General features: G+C 39.1%; 4 long non-coding RNA genes across 4 annotated transcripts; 2 read left to right on the top strand and 2 right to left on the bottom strand.

Annotated features, from left to right (window-relative positions):
- On the top strand, nt 1–4,985 carry LOC145422442 (uncharacterized). The gene is made up of 2 exons (XR_013903727.1): nt 1–1,196; nt 4,556–4,985. It is a non-coding gene; the product is annotated as an uncharacterized LOC145422442 (long non-coding RNA).
- LOC145422285 (uncharacterized) lies at nt 3,058–4,098 on the bottom strand. The gene is made up of 3 exons (XR_013903557.1): nt 4,055–4,098; nt 3,802–3,935; nt 3,058–3,394 (listed from the first exon to the last, which is right to left on the bottom strand). It is a non-coding gene; the product is annotated as an uncharacterized LOC145422285 (long non-coding RNA).
- LOC145422443 (uncharacterized) lies at nt 4,698–6,544 on the bottom strand. The gene is made up of 2 exons (XR_013903729.1): nt 5,733–6,544; nt 4,698–5,625 (listed from the first exon to the last, which is right to left on the bottom strand). It is a non-coding gene; the product is annotated as an uncharacterized LOC145422443 (long non-coding RNA).
- A 1,520-nt stretch (nt 6,545–8,064) lies between these two features.
- Nucleotides 8,065–10,015, top strand: LOC113012028 (uncharacterized). Its single transcript, XR_013903726.1, has 2 exons — nt 8,065–9,206; nt 9,901–10,015. It is a non-coding gene; the product is annotated as an uncharacterized LOC113012028 (long non-coding RNA).
- Nucleotides 10,016–16,848: the final 6,833 nt, after the last annotated feature.

Genomic DNA, 16,848 nt, shown 5'->3' with positions numbered 1-16,848 from the left:
AGTGAAAGAATGATGTCGACAGCCCGTGTACTTTTGGAGTTACAGAACATTTTGTAACACGAAGAAACAGCAATTTTCACCTCTCAGTTGTGGTAAACGCTTGAAATATATTATGGAGAACGCGCTTTGGGAGCCAGAGACCCGGGTTGAAATCTAGCCAGTGGCAGTATCTAATATCTTTCCCTAATTCACTTTATAATTACAAATTCTCAACACTTGAACATTCCCACGAGTGCTCTGATCAAAACAGTGCAAGAATGAGCTCTTTAGCTTTTGATTTTCAACTTATCCACATTTCTTTGCGGACACTCCTGCATGTCACAAATACATTGCACAAAGCGCATCTGTGGCTGTGTACCATTTGTGGTGCGTTGGCTCCCTCTGCTGGTACGCGCCTCATTCAAATGTCGCCGCACATTTAAAAATGCAGGGTGTCTTTACACTGTCATAGCTCCTAGATAGATTTCTTAAGAGACCTGAAAATCACTGTGATTATTCACCATAGCCTGCTGAGTCTTACAGTGAAAGAACGATGTCAACGTATAGCATTGTCGGTTACTTTAATTGTGTTTGGGGTTTTTTTTATCAAATCCTACAAAACAGGACCATTGTGACACAAAACCTCTCACCAGTGTTGGGGAGTAACGGAATACATGTACCGCCGTTACGTATTTAGAATACAAAATATGAGTAACTGTATTCCGTTACAGTTACCGTTTAAAAAAGTGGTATTCAGAATACAGTTACTTTGTTGAAATAAATGGAATACACTGGGGTACTTTCCTGTTTCATTTTGTCGCGGGTCAGGACTGTTTGGGTTTTGTTTGACAGCTATGTTCTTTTGTTCCAGGCGGCAGCGTTACGGTTGCCATGGTTACAGGGCGACGCTCTCTCTCTCTGCGACTGTGTGTTTCCTGGGTGAGAGAGCGCCTTTTCGTTGTTGTTGTTGTTGTTGTGCTAAGCTAACAGGCAGAATGCTACAAGCATAGCTCTAAAGAATGTAGCATCATGTTCAGTGTAGTCCGTGCTGCTGGGAGAATGGACTGCCATACACGTTATGTGTCTGTGAGCGCTAGGAGGGAGAAAAAGGGGAGTGGAAAGGTACGAGCAGTCATCGAGCAAAAACGGGAGCTGGAAGCATGTAAATATAATAATAACCACTGCAGCCAAGAAGAGCCTGACGAGCCCAGTTGTAAGTAAGTGTTGCAGGAATTGCTGTCTTGTGTGTGACTGGGTGCAGTAAGGAGTGTATGTAATGTGTGTGTGAGCATGCGCGTGAAGGAAACGCGGGGAGCGAAAGAGAAAAAAAGAGAGTGAGAGAGTGTGTCATGGGTAGAGGGCGACCGGGAGCAGCGTTCTAACGGGCTACAGGCTATGCAGTGTGTTTCCAAAGTGTGCAGTACTGTTATTAAAGCCTCATCTCTTCAGTACTCTCCGGTGCCTCGGCTGATTTCTGTCTGCCTCACTACTCCACAAAAGTGTAGGGAGTTAACCCCGAAGGAGGACAAACTTCGGCCCTGGAGGAAGCATCTCCCCTCGTGTCTCCCGACCACGGTCAGGGGACTGACGGCGAGGAATGGTTAACATAAGCTATTAAGACTCGACTGTACACTGTGTTCGTGTTTTCCTCCGAAAACAACAAGTTCCGTTGGAGCAGCCTTTCAACGCCTCTCTCTGTCTGTCGCAAGAAAAGTTGACCCACACAACAAAGTAGAGCTATTTTTCGGCTACCAGCCGTATTATGCTGGGCTTACACTGTGCGATTTTTTTCAGTCGCGCGATTCAGCTCCTGCTCAAACTGTACAATTGACTCGCAGGGGTTAGAAGCTCATAGGTCACGATGCAGGGTCTCACACTATACGGCCCGATGCTCTGATGCGACCTGAGTGCTCACACTGTGCGTCCATAAAAATGAAGGTTATAACATAAATTCTGTCGCTCGCTCTCCCTCTCCGTCTTTCACTCACACAGACACACCACCACCATCAACTTTGCTAAATTGCTAATGAAAAACATTGGTCAGGCAGCTGTGATTGAGCAGCAGTGTCGATCCAACTATTTTCACGGTTGTTGTGGTCGTGATAATTTTGTGAGGCCACATCGAAAGGGCTCGGATGGTTCTACAGGTTGTGCCTCCCTCGCTTGTGTCCAGATCACACGCTGCACTGCAGTGCTACGCCGTCTTTTTCGCTGACATTTGTGTTTGCGCGTGCGCAGTGTGGCAAACTGCGGTGACACCCTCACGACCAAGCGATTGATGATCGGGAGCTGGTCGTGAGGTGTCAATCGCTTCTCGTTACCCCACGTATACTACACGATGCACGACGCACAATGAAGGCCAAAATCGGGCCGATCGCCAAAACGATCGCACGACTCAAAAATCGGCTCAAAATGGGCCAAAAATCGCACAGTGTGAGCCCAGCATTAGTCAGAGGTCCCTTTACTACAGTTCGGAGTCGCGGACCTTCAGTAATAGTAATAAATCACACAGCAATAGTACATTCACGTTGTTGTAAAAAGCATGATAATATTGTAGCGGGTCAGGGCTGTTCGGGGTTCTGCTTGTACAGTTATGTTTTGTGTATGTTGCCATGGTGACGGGTGACGCCCTCTCGCTGCGACGGTGTGTCCTTCCGGGGTCAGAGGGCGCCCTATGTGTGTTGTGGTTGCCACGCTGAGCAGTTAGCTAGTGGCAGTGTGTTCTTCTGCAAATGTTATAAACGGCTGTGCTCCCTGGCTAGCTCACGGGAAGCAAGACCAAACGATACCTCCGTTTCCTCCTTGTCTGAACTCGCCACAATATATTAAGTAATCCAAAGTATTCAGAATACGGTACTGTCATTGAGTAACGTAACGGAATAGGTTACAGAATACATTTTGGGGCATGTATTCTGTATTCTGTAATGGAATACATTTTAAAAGTAACCTTCCCAACACTGCCTCTCACACACTAACACAGACTCTTTATACAGATACAGAGCTTTACATGTATAAATAAGGCAGAGAAAAATGCATAAAACACAAGCTATCAACAGACTGTTGGTGGACACCATGTCACTCTATTTTGTTTTTATCTTGTTTCTTTTTGGTGTAGCCTCATTAAACAAAATGTTTATAAAAATGACCACTTTTATTATGAATTATTATGAAATTAATAATTCATTATTAATTATTTATTATGAACACACCTGCAACCCTCAAGTGGAGGTGGCAGAGAGGAGGCACTTGGAGTTTCGGTCGAGAAAGTGTCCGTGTGACTGAGTCCTGTCCCATCGCTGCTTCAAGGTCTGTCGGTCCAGCTTGTTGAGGGCCTGAGAGCAAAGATGGATATCCTGGACCAATTCTGACAAACTGTCCAGATCTTGACTCTCCCAAGGGCCAGAGACCTGACAACCTGCAGGTTAAGCAACAAAGAAACATTTTATTTCATATCCATAATGTCCATTTCCCCCCCTATAAATATTTGACATCCAAATGTAGCCAATTAGCTAGCATCCAGCAATGTTTTCTGCCCTATAAAATGGAAAATTAATTCACAACTAATCTTTTTTTTTTTTATCTTTAAACCACACTTCTATATTGTAATGTCTGTGTGTGTACTCACCATGTAACACCTCTGTGCATACATACTAAATGTTCAAACTTAGAAATGTGTCAAAAGGAAACAGACTGATAGCAAGAAACAAACTGTTGCCAAGTACAACTTTGCACAGGTGATAAAAACATCAAAGAAATCCAAATTGTGAATTAGTGTGAAACTCCATGTCCATGGAGTATCTCCAAGTTCACACATATGCATACCTTCGAGGTTTAGAAGTGTCAGTGGTCGACGGGCCTCTCTGACAGACGCCAGGATGTTGTGAAGTCCCGCTGATGTAACAGACAGATTTCCTGACAGATTCAGACTCACCAGTGTGGGACACGACGAGAGGCACCTGTGAAATTATAATAAAAAGTCCAACAGGCCAGTAAAGAGTGACAATTTAAACAAAGGCAAAGCCCTAATAACTTGAGTAATAACTGAGCCGTAGAAATGACGCCCTCACACACAAACCTCGCCAAGGTAGCTACGCTGCTGTCTGTCAGCCCATTTGCAGCAGGCTGAGGTGGGTCAGAGAGCACTCGTCCTGCAAAAAAACAAAAGTCTTAACCTGATTGCATAGTTATATCTTTCGACAATAAATGACATTGCATGATTTTTGCATGCACACCTGTGACAGGACTTTGGCGAAGTGTTCCAGTGCCGGGTAATCAGCAGGCCCTCTGTATACGGCTGACAGGTCCACGTGTGTGAGGCAGTGGAGGGGCAGAGTCTTTAACACCAGCTCAAAGCCAGTGGAGCCCAGGGGATTGTGGGACAGGCACACTGCTTTCAAATGGCCTGTGCCTGAACGTTCAGAAGATGTAAAGTTAGTTGCAGTTTTGCTTATGGGTGGGAGTTCAGTGAAGCCTAAGGCTTCAGTCAGCTGCTTGTTAGAGAGCGTTGGGTCTAATCTCAAACCCCACTGTTTCCAGGACTTATTCTTATGTCTGTGGTTGCTCTTCTCCCCTCCAGTGGGTGTGTTGAGGCCCACCCTCACAGTCCTCCCTTCATCCAAAGAGGAAGACAAACAGAGCATCCCCAGGGGTTTCAATAAGCTTGGGGATAGACGGTCGCTACAGCTGGAGCAGCACCCTGAGCCTCTCTGCAGACCAGTGGAGAAAGCGGGCTCAGTGAGCTGTGAGGCCAGTCTGAGTGGACAGAGCCCCGTCACTCAAACCCTGGACCCTGACCACTGCTAAGAGTAGAGCTTCAGCAACACTTCCTGTCTGCATGATGTGTTTGATGAAGCTACAGGTTTTGTTTGTTCATATTTTTCTGCAAACATTTGACTCTCTATTGTTATGCATGCAGATTTCATTTGCTTGTTCATGTTGTGCTTTGAAATCATGCTATAAAAAACAAGTCTGCATCACAAAATAAAATCCCAGTTCATGAAAAATCACTAATGTTTTAACCTTTTATTCTATATCTATGATCATTTATAACTTTTGTAAAAAATGCCATTTATGAAGGTAACTAAATACATAAACATCAGTTTCTGTCATTACACTTAAAAAAAGACGTGCTCATGAACTTTTGCTCATATTTAATGATAAATATAAAGGTTGAATCATTATAAACGTAGTTGTATACTTCTTTAGTTTTAGTTTTATTCAGTGCGTTTGTGGTTGATGATTCTTGTGTTAGTGGATTAGTTATTCTCATCACAGTCCAGCACACTGCACCTGCAGCCTTTAACCAGACTGAAGGAGGTTCTTGTACTGCTATAAATCACTGTTTAAACATCCGACTACAACGACAGTCCAAATAGCAACAATCTCCAACATCTTCAGACTGAAACCCACTGATGGTTAAAGTGTACTGAGAACCAGATCTACTGCCACTGAATCGAGACGGAGTTCCTGAAGAGAGACTTGATGCTCCGTATATAAGAAGTTTGGGACTCTCTCCAGTTTTCTGAAGGTACCAACTGAGATCAGCACCAATGTTTGAACTCCCTGTAGCACTGATGGTCACAGTCCCACCAAGACTGACAGACTTGACTTCATCAGTCTGAGTCAGAAAATTATTGGCAAATGACTCTGAAACGAAGAATAAAATGACAAGTTTGTTTTTTAGACACAAAAAGAACAAAGAAAATTTCATCAAATATAAAACAGTCTGTGTCTTAAATGTAAGAATCTCTCACCCTGACTCAGAAAGCCTAACAAAAGAACCACCAACATTGGAAACACCATCCTGACTCAGTTTTCAATGAAAGTGTATGAGAGCATGTGTGACAGCAGAACTTAAACTGTGAGGAGAAGTGATGCATGAAAGTGTGCAAAACCCATTTTAGGAGGTCAGCTGAGGAGAGGATCATTCAACCTTTTCATTCTACATGTATTTCAAAAAAGAAACTTATACATAGTGTTTTAAAGCTTTTAAATTGTAAACTTATCTAATATTAGTTTGTTGTTTGAATAATTTAGTCCTGCACAGCTCCTGTAAAACCCTGTGATGAAGGGTTTACTCCACAGAAACCAGGTATTTGATATTTTTAAACCATGTACAGGTGAATAATAATAATAATAATAATGGATACTTTATTGATCCCCATGGGGAAATTACTTGTTTTTCTCTGCATTTGACCCATTCACTCAGTGAAGCAGTGGGCAGCCCACTAAGCAGGCGCCCGGGGAGCAGTGTGTAGGGACGGTACCTTGCTCAGGGGTACCTCAGGGTAGCCGTTAAGTGGATTCGAACCGCCGACCTTCCGATCATGGGGCGACCACTTTACCTACTGAGCTATCTTTCCAAAAATAAAAGAAATTATTTTGTTTTGTTTTGTTTGGGTTTTTTTGTTTGTTTTAGTTTAATTGTTTTTCTGTTTGTTTTTTGTTGCTTAGATTGTTTGTTGGTTGCTCTTTTACCCATGAGCATACTGTTAGGTTAGTCTTCTAACTCCAGTGATGCGGTGAGTTCCCTTCCAATTACGTCCAAAAAGCTCATTTTAGTCAATTTGTTATATTATGTCCACCAGAGTGTGTTGCAGTTACTTTGATGACAAAACATTCAGTGTGACAGGGATAAAACAATATTACTATTGTGCATACCAGTCTTGTTAAAAATTGAAAAATTTCACATAACTGGATGCACGATACATATTCAAATTATAGCATGGGTCAGTGAGAACACCTGCACCTGTGAAGTCTGGGTGGTGCTTGATTTAATGAGTTATCATTACCATGGTATTAAATTACAGATTATTACACAGAAAACATCACGTGTTTCCTGGTAGTCATTGCTCTTCTGTAAGTTTGTTATAAAACAGTATTAACGTTGTTATTAATGTGTTAATAAATACAAACAAGCAGTTTTGCATTTTGCAGCTCTGCTTTTTTCTTATTTCTGTTTATTTCCTGCTGCAACTACCAGGAAATGTTTTCAAATAGGTTATTAATATGATATTATATAGAAACAGGCAGCTTTGTATTTTGCATGCTTATTACACAGAAACTACCACAGGTAATTGAGTGGTAATAGCTTAGAAATTAACATATTATTATTTTCTTTTTCTGCCTTATTATCCCACTACTAACGCCATTTATTAATAAAAGTGCCCTCGCAAAGTTCTCTATTATATTATATTTATAGTCTCTGCATTGTTGGAAATCAGTCATATGGCTCTCTACTTACATTTTGTTCAGGTCAGCTGACCACAGCTACACACACATACACACAAGCAAAGGCAATTTACTGGAGCTCACAACACAAATTATGATGTGAATTATTTCTAAATAATTATTTTCCCCACACTGCACCTCAACACCCACTCTTAGGGCTCCCCCTCCTACAAAATTTCACTTTAATCTCTGGTTGACTCATGTTTGTCAGCATAGCACAAACGTTTTGCAATAACCACAAATTCGCTTTATGATATCTTAGGTTTTGTTTGTCGGGGGGGAGGGCGGGGGTGTTCTTAGTTAATGACAAGCACAATGGGTTAAATTTATTATTTACAATTAAAACTACCTACTAGATGATTTCAGTTGATTTCCCCTGAATTTGAATTTCTCCTGGTAGAGTGTCAATAGCTTGAAAATGGTGAGGAATTGTATGAAAATGATGTGACATAACACAGTAGTAAAAAACTTGAAACTGGCAGTTGGTTTTTGTTGTTTTTAAATGTCATGATGAACAAACTTGCTATGAATACAAAGGTAAAGAAAATATATTTCATTTGTTCATATGAACGACTACTCTTGCTGTGACTACAGTCAGGAAACCTAACTAAAATTAGTTGTTATGTTTTTATTATAAACGTAATTGTTTATTTATTTAAATCCTTATGTTAAAATGGCCTTGAATGTGTTTATTGCTCAGTGAAGTTACTGTGAGGCCTGTGTTCAGTGGTCTGTGTCAGAGGCTCTTCCTCTGCAGTCAGTTCCTGCTGTAACAGCTCAGTGTCTCTGCAGTCTGACTGAGGGAGGTTTTTGTACGACTACAAATCACTGTGTGAACACCCAAACACTGTTTATGTTATGTTGACTCTGACAGTAGTAAACTGCTGCATCGTCAGCCTGAACTCCACTGATGGTCATAGAGAAGTCAGAGCTGCTTCCACTGCCACTAAATCGAGTTGGCGTTCCTGAATGAAGTGTTTTCACAAATTTTATTATGAGCTTTGGAGTCTGTCCAGATTTCTGTTGATACCAGAACATGGCGTCACCATCAGACCATCTCTGAACAGCTGGGTTGGTCCTACAGGTCAGAGTCACAGTGGATTCAGGAGCAGATGTCAGTACTGTAGGTTGAGTCACAGTCACCTGACCGCTGCATCCTGCAGACAAAAACAAATCATTCATTTATCAGCAGAAATCAATGAGAGAAAAAGCAGCACATCATGTTTGAAATGTTGCTGAGTGAATGAACCTGTAAAACAGCAGCAGGTCAGCGTCCAGATGAGGATGGTGATGAGAGTCATGGTGGTTGTGCTTTCTGCTGTGTTGACTGACAGATGTGAGTCCTGCAGCGTTGAACTCACAGGACTATAAACCTTCTCAGTTCTCTGGAGGATCAGCTGATGATGCAAAGCCTCCTCTCTATGGAAATCATTTCTCTGCTCTCAACACACTGAAGGAAACTTTGGGGCACAAAAGCAAAAGAAAATAGTTTTGAACTAATACCTTTAAAGATTTTATGGAATAGAGAAAAATATATTGGAAGCATATTTACATATTTTTAACACCTGGATTAAAATGGCACTCTGGTTTGTATGTTTACTTTTTGATTTTAGTATCAACAAATACAATATACCTGTAAAGCCATCTTTATTATATTCTCATAGTTTCAGAATTCATGATTTCTTGAAACGTTTCTCTTTGCTGTTTTAAACAGTTTTGTGTATGTGTGAGGTGAAAATTAAGTTTTGTCTTTCAATTCTTAATCCTAAAAATATGATTATGATAATCATGATTTAAAATTATTAAACACTTTAAGTCACTTTAGTGAAATCATCTTCTGCATTTAATGAGGTGTGCTGTGATGTTTTACATGAAAAAAGGTTCATTTTCAGTTGTTAGATGCTTGATCAGAGTGCAGGAGGTTTTTGTACGGCCACTTAATGAGTTTGTATCACTGTGGTGGACTTTTGGTGGAGGAACCAAACTCACCGTTGACTGTAAGTACCAGAAATTTTAATTTACTACCATTACAAAACATTTTATAAAATTTTGAAAAGATATTTGATCAAGTTTGGTGATTGTTGTTGATCATTTTCATTATTTATAAAACAAAGTTGATCTCACAGTCTGCAAAATAACTTCCCTGAGAAACTCATTCAGTTTTACAAATGTCAGAATTTACGTTAAAAAAAAAAAAACACAAAAAAATATTTTGTTCCCTTTTCATTTTTAAGTTTCTCTGAAATGTTAATTAATATCTTTTTAGTATTTTCCAGTTAAAATATTTCAGGTTTTGTTATTTTCAAGCTTTGATTGTCAAATATAGTGTTTGTGGATTTATTTCTTTATTGTTTCTATTTTGAAAATATCAGTATTTTATGGATTTCCCCAAAAGTAAAAAAAAAAAAAGTGTCAGTAAACACAGACCAGCTTTGAGTTCATGGATGATTGATTGTACTTGAAGTTTAAAAGGAAGTGAAAGAAGCAGATGACAAAGTTTAAACTGTACATGAGTGTTTCAACTCTGTCAGTGTAACATTGAAAATTATCACATAGATGAGATATTTACTGTAAAACATTATAGAAATAATAATATTCATCAATAATTAATGATTAAACACCATGTAGGTATTTCTTTCCTGCTTTGATTCTTATGTCTTTGGTTGCTCTTCTCCCCACTCTCTCCTCCAGTGGGTGTGGTGAGGCCCACCCTCACTGTCCTCCCTCCATCCAAAGAGGAAGACAAACTGAGTAGTGCCACTCTGGTGTGTTTGGCTGCCGGCGGTTTCCCCTCAAACTGGAAGCTGGGCTGGAAGGTGGGGGGCACCAGCACATCCTCAGGTGTGTCAAGCAGCCTGGAGGTCCTGGGGACAGACGGCCACTACAGCTGGAGCAGCACCCTGAGCCTCTCTGCAGACCAGTGGAAGAAGGCGGGCTCAGTGAGCTGTGAGGCCAGTCTGAGTGGACAGTGCCCTGTCACTCAAACCCTGGACCCTGACCACTGCTCAGAGTAGAACTTCAGCAACACTTCCTGTTTGCATATGTGTTTGATGAAGCTACATGTTTCGTTTGTTTTAATTTTCCTGCAAACATTGTTGTCTGTTGTTGTGCATGCAGATGTCATCTGTTTATTCACATTGTGTTTTCAAACCATGCTATAAAAAGAAAGTCTGCAGAACAAAATAAAATCCCAGTTCATGAAAAATCACTAATGTTTTATCTTTTGATTCTTTATCTATAAGAATTTATAACTTTTATAAAAAAAAATGCAATTTATTAAAGTTTGGAAATAAATACACATCGGTTTCTGTCACTACACTTAAAAAAGATGTGCTCATGAACTTTTGCTCATATTTAATGATAAATATAAAGGTTGAATCACTATAAACGTAGTTGTATATGTAACACAGTAAGGGGAATTGTTGAAAAGAATATATCAATGGGCCAATAGGTTCGACTATAGGAGCACAGGGGTGTGTTTAAATGAGACACAGAGACAAGAATGTAACTCAAAAGAACCAGCCGACTTTAGTGAAAAAAACCATGAGGTTGACAAGCACAGGTTAAAGGCCCTTTACAGTTGCAGAACGGAAACTTACAAAAATGAAAGAAAAGTAAAACACATAAACTGCTAAGACAATGACTTGGCCATATGTTACTTTTGGTTTTCAATTCTCAGTTTCAACGTTGGGTTTCAATGCTCGGGTGCACCCTATTAACCTGACTCCTTAACTCTTATAGAAACAGATTACACAAATCCATTGTACATTCAAATGAAAATCTCACACTCTTTTCACATGTGGAGAATGTTCTACACAACAGCTTATTGTTCAAAGTCCCAAATAAAAAAAATGTCCAAGTGGTAAAGTCCAAAAAATTTCCAAGGTTGTGATTGAAAATAGGGGAGAGAGAATGTCAGTCAGTGATCTCATGTATAACCAGCTGTGTGTGAAAGTGTGAGTGATACAGTCCTACCACACCGCAAGGTGCAGCAGATCATCAAGTGGAAAAGAAGCGAATCTCAGTAGTTACATTTTGGAATAAGGATGTAATGTGACACAATATGGAACAAGTAAAGTACTGTGGATACTTTCCAGAGGCGCTGTATTTGTACCTACCATTTTCTAATTGATCATTATACAAATCATTATACACGTGGGATCATACAGTATTAAAAACTCAGATCACTTTGTTTTATAATCATCAAGAGACTTAATGGGAATATAAATGTAAAAAAAAATCTGATCTTTCTGTGTAATTTGCCAACTCTTCCTGTGAATACAGGTGGAAACACAATGAGAAAGCGACTTTGTGGATGGGTCTGGGTTTTTTTTATCCTTTCTAAAATCACCCCAAATTAAATATATCTGCACAATTCTGGATTTAGTGCTTGGTGAGGTTACTGTCAGCTCTGTTTTCAGTGGTCTGTGTCAGAGTTTCTTCCTCTTCAGCAGCTGCAGTCAGTTCCTGCTGTAACAGCTCAGTGTCTCTGCAGTCTGACTGAGGGAGGTTTTTGTACGACTGCAAATTACTGTGTGAACACAGTAGTATTGTTTATTACATGGGCACTGTTACAGTAGTAAATTGCTGCATCTTCAGCCTGAACTCCACTGATGGTCATAGAGAAGTCAGATCTGCTTCCACTGCCACTAAATCGAGTTGGCGTTCCTGACTGAATTTTGTTCCCCTGTTTTATTAGGAGCTTTGGAGTCTGTCCAGATTTCTGTTGATACCAGGACATACACTGGTTATCACTATCAGGACAATATGCAACATTTTTACTGTTTTTACACGTCAGAGTGACAGTGGATCCAGGAGTAGATGTCACTACTGGAGGTTGAGTCACAGTCACCTGACCGCTGCATCCTGCAGACAAAAACAAATCATTCATTTATCAGCAGAAATCAATGAGAGAAAAAGCAGCACATCATGTTTGAAATGTTGCTGAGTGAATGAACCTGTAAAACAGCAGCAGGTCAGCGTCCAGATGAGGATGGTGATGAGAGTCATGGTGGTTGTGCTTTCTGCTGTGTTGACTGACAGATGTGAGTCCTGCAGTGTTGAAGTCACAGGACTATAAACCTTCTCAGTTCTCTGGAGGATCAGCTGATGATGCAAAGCCTCCTCTCTATGGAAATCATTTCTCTGCTCTCAACACACTGAAGGAAACTTTGTGACACAAACATGAGAAGTACACTAAAAATACACTAAAATGATCTTAAGTACAACAATAGAAAAGCAGGTGAGGGTTTTGTCCATTCTGGTTCTCACAAATGCTTTTTTTCCCCTCTGCACCTTCCGTACTTACAAGCTTTACTTTAGATTAATATATTTGGCATAATTTACTATGAGTAGTTATTAATTAATTAATTAATTTATGATATGCAGTTGTGTATTTTCCAGTTGTAGAAATGTAAAACTAAACCACATGATTAGGAAAACTGTAGAATACATTGGAAACATATTTATATGTTTTTAACACCTGGATTAAAATGGCACTTTGGTTTGTATGTTTACTTTTGGTTTTAGTATCAACAAATACAATATACCTGTAAAACTGTTTTGTTATTTTGTCATAGTTTCGGAATTCATATTTCTTAAAACGTTTCTCTTTGCTGTTTTAAACAGTTTTTGTGTGGTTTTTTAAAAAAAAAAAGAAAATTTGTGTAATGTTAAAATTATGTTTTATCTTTCAGGTCTTATTACTAAAAGTACAATTATGATAATCATGACTTAAATTCATTAAATACTTTTAAGTCGCTTTAGTGTAATCATCTTCTGCATTTAATGAGGTGTGCTGTGATGTTTTACATGAAAAAAAGGTTCATTTTCAGTTGTTAGATGCTTGATCAGAGTACAGGAGGTTTTTGTACGGCCACTTAATGAGTTTGTATCACTGTGGAGGACTTTTGGTGGTGTTTGTTGATCTATTTCTTTATTGTTTGTATTTTGAAAATAACTTTTTTGAAATATTAATTTAATTGGATTTCCCCAAAAGTAAAAAAGGGTCAGTAAACACAGACCAGCTTTGAGTTCATGGATGATTGATTGTACTTGAAGTTTAAAAGGAAGTGAAAGAAGCAGATGACAAAGTTTCAACTGTACATGAGTGTTTCAACTCTGTGAGTGAAACATTGAAAATTATCACATAGATGAGATATTTACTGTAAAACATTAAAGAAATAATAATATTCATCAATCAACAATGATTAAAGACCATGTAGGTATTCCTTTCCTGCTTTCATTCTTATGTCTTTGGTTGCTCTTCTCCCCACTCTCTCCTCCAGTGGGTGTGTTGAGGCCCACCCTCACTGTCCTCCCTCCATCCAAAGAGGAAGACAAACAGAGTAGTGCCACTCTGGTGTGTCTGGCCACCGGGGGCTTCCCCTCAATCTGGAAGCTGGGCTGGAAGGTGGGGAGCACCAGCACATCCTCAGGGGTGTCAAGCAGCCTGGAGGTCTTGTGGACAGATGGTCGCTACAGCTGGAGCAGCACCCTGAGCCTCTCTGCAGACCAGTGGAGGAAGGCGGGCTCAGTGAGCTGTGAGGCCAGTCTGAGTGGACAGTGCCCCATCACTCAAACCCTGGACCCTGACCACTGCTCAGAGTAGAGCTTCAACAACACTTCCTGTCTCCAAATAACACTGTGTTTCCTCTGTTGCAATATTTCTGGAAAAAAAATCATTCTCTATTGATGCGCATGCAAATTTCACCAACCAATCTTATCCATATTCTGCTTTAAAAATATGCTGTTAAAAAAACAAGTCATAACAAAATAAAAGCTTTTGAAAAATCAATTTTCTGTAATCATTATGCCAATAGTTTATTACACAAAAATGCTTATTAAACCATCATATTTCTATCTGAAATATGGACAGTTTTGAAGTCCAGTAAGTATTACATAACATTTTATAGTTTTTTTAATTTTATTTTTTTTTTTGCCTTATTTACTTATGAACATTTAATTGAAAAATCTTTATAATCCCAGCAATGTAGTTCTTCAGTTTTGTTTAGATTCATTGTGTTTGTGTTTGATGGACCAGTTTCTTTCATTGCAGTCTGTCACTCTGCACCTGCAGCCTTCAGCCAGACTGAAAGAGGTTTTTGTACAGTTCTAAGTCACTGTGTGAACACTCCACCACCATGGTAGCCCAAACAAAAACCACTGATGGTTAAAGTGTACTGAGAACCAGATCTGCTGCCACTTGAACGAGTCAGAGATCCTGAGAAGAAAGTTAATGATGAGTCTCTCCAATTTTCTGAAGGTACCAACTGAGATCAGCACCAATATTTGAACTCCCTGTGGCGCTGATGGTCACAGTCCCACCAAGACTGACAGACTTGGTTTTATCAGTCTGAGTCAGAAAATTATTGGCAAAAGACTCTGAAACGAAGAATAAAATGACAAGTTTGTTTTTTAGACACAAACATAAAAAGAACAAAGAAAATTTCATCAAATATAAAACAGTCTGTGTCTTAAATGTGAGAATCTCTCACCCTGACTCAGAAAGCCTAACAAAAGAACCACCAACATTGGAAACACCATCCTGACTCAGTTTTCAGTGGAAGTGCATGAGAGCATGTGTGACAGCAGAACTTAAACTGTGAGAAGCAGTAATGCATGAAAGTGTGCAAAACTCGTTTTAGGAAGAAACCACCCACCTCTCCCAATGAAACCCAAAACACAGAGGTCAGGTGAGGAGAGGATCATTTAATCTTTTCATTTTATTTATATATCCTATTTTTGTGTACTGGTCATCATGATTGTGTTCTACTTTCTTTCCTTTCCCTTAAATATTTTTACCATATTATGTATTGTCATCTAGATATTAATTATGCTGTGAAAGAGTATCCTCTACACGCATATGCGAATCTAATGTATTCATGTGTAGTCTTCATTTAAACTTATTAGGATTCTGCATCAGTGTTTCCAGTTCAGTTTTTAATAGTTTATTAATATGTTATTATATAGAAAAAGGCTGCTTTGCATTTTGCATGCTTATTACACAGAAACTACCACAGGTAATTGAGTGGTAATAGCTTAGAAATTATCACATTATAATTTTCTTTTTGGGGGGAGCAGCACAGTGGCACGATGGTTAGCACTGTTGCTTCAGAGCAAGAAGGTCCTGAATTCAGTTCCAGTGGAGTTTGCGTGTTCTCCCCGTGTTTGTGTGGGTTCTCCCTGGGTACTCTGGCTTCCTCCCACAGTCCAAAGATATGCAGTTCTTGGGGATAGGTTAATTGGTAACTCTAAATTGCCTGTGGGAGTGAATGTGAGTGTGAATGGTTGTCTATCTCCGTGTGTTAGCCCTGTGCTATAGTAAATTTGTCTTTTATATTATATTTATAGTCTCTGCGTAGTTGGAAATCAGTCATATGGCTCTCTACTTACATTTTGTTCAGGTCAGCTGACCACAGCGACACACACATACACACAAGCAAAAGCAATTTACTGGAGCTCACAACACAAATTATGATGTGACTTATTTCTAAGTAATTATTTTCCCCACACTGCTATGTCAATAGCTTGAAAATGGTGAGGAATTGTATGAAAATGATGTGACATAACACAGTAGTAAAAAACTTGAAACTGGCAGTTGGTTTTTGTTGTTTTTAAATGTCATGATGAACAAACTTCCTATGAATACAAAGGTAAAGAAAATATATTTCATTTGTTCATATGAACGACTACTCTTGTTGTGACTACAGTCATGAAACCTAACTAAAATTAGTTGTTATGTTTTTATTAAAAATGTAATTATTTATTTATTTAAATCCTTATGTTAAAATGCCCTTGAATGTGTTTATTGCTCAGGGAGGTTACTGTGAGGTCTGTGTTCAGTGGTCTGTGTCAGAGTCTCTTCCTCTGCAGTCAGTTCCTGCTGTAACAGCTCAGTGTCTCTGCAGTCTGACTGAGGGAGGTTTTTGTACGACTACAAATCACTGTGTGAACACATAAGCACTGTTTATGTTATGTTGACTCTGACAGTAGTAAACTGCTGCATGAAAGGTGACCAATTTTATTCACTTCATCAGTCATCTTTAACGGCTTGGCTGATTAGTTTCTAATTTCAGGTAAAGTCTAAAAAAACGTATAGTTTGCAAGGTTTAATTTAGCTATGTTAACACATTTATGCACTGTAAATGAAGCTACCAGTTTTTTTAATTAATGTGATTATTATTGCTAATAATGTTTTTGGTCTTTGATATAAATCAGTAGAAATCGTATGGTCTCAACCAACGTGTTGTGGAGAGTCAATAGTTTGACTGTTGAGGAAATTGTTCTTGTTTTTCTTTTGTTTTGTTTTGTTTATACACGTGAGTTCATACAGTATTAAAAAATCAGATCATTTTGCTTTATAATCATCAAGAAGCTTAATGGGAATATAAATATAAAGAAAAATCTGATCTGTTTGTATAATTTGCCAACTCTTCATGTAAATAGTTGGAAATGCAATGACAAAGTAACTTTGTGGATTTTTTTTTATTCCTTTCTAAAGTCACCCCAAAACAAATCTATCTGTGTTCAGTGGTCTGTGTCACAGTTTCTTCCTCTTAAGCAGCTGTACTCAGTTCATGCTATAACAGCTCAGTTTCTCTGCCATCTGACTGAGGGAGGTTTTTGTATGACTACAAA

The sequence above is a fragment of the Astatotilapia calliptera genome, chromosome 19 (genome assembly GCF_964374335.1).
Source record: "Astatotilapia calliptera chromosome 19, fAstCal68.1, whole genome shotgun sequence".
Taxonomy (NCBI): domain Eukaryota; kingdom Metazoa; phylum Chordata; class Actinopteri; order Cichliformes; family Cichlidae; genus Astatotilapia; species Astatotilapia calliptera.
Note: the sequence above shows the minus strand (reverse complement) of the source record. Positions and strands in the feature narration are given on the sequence as shown.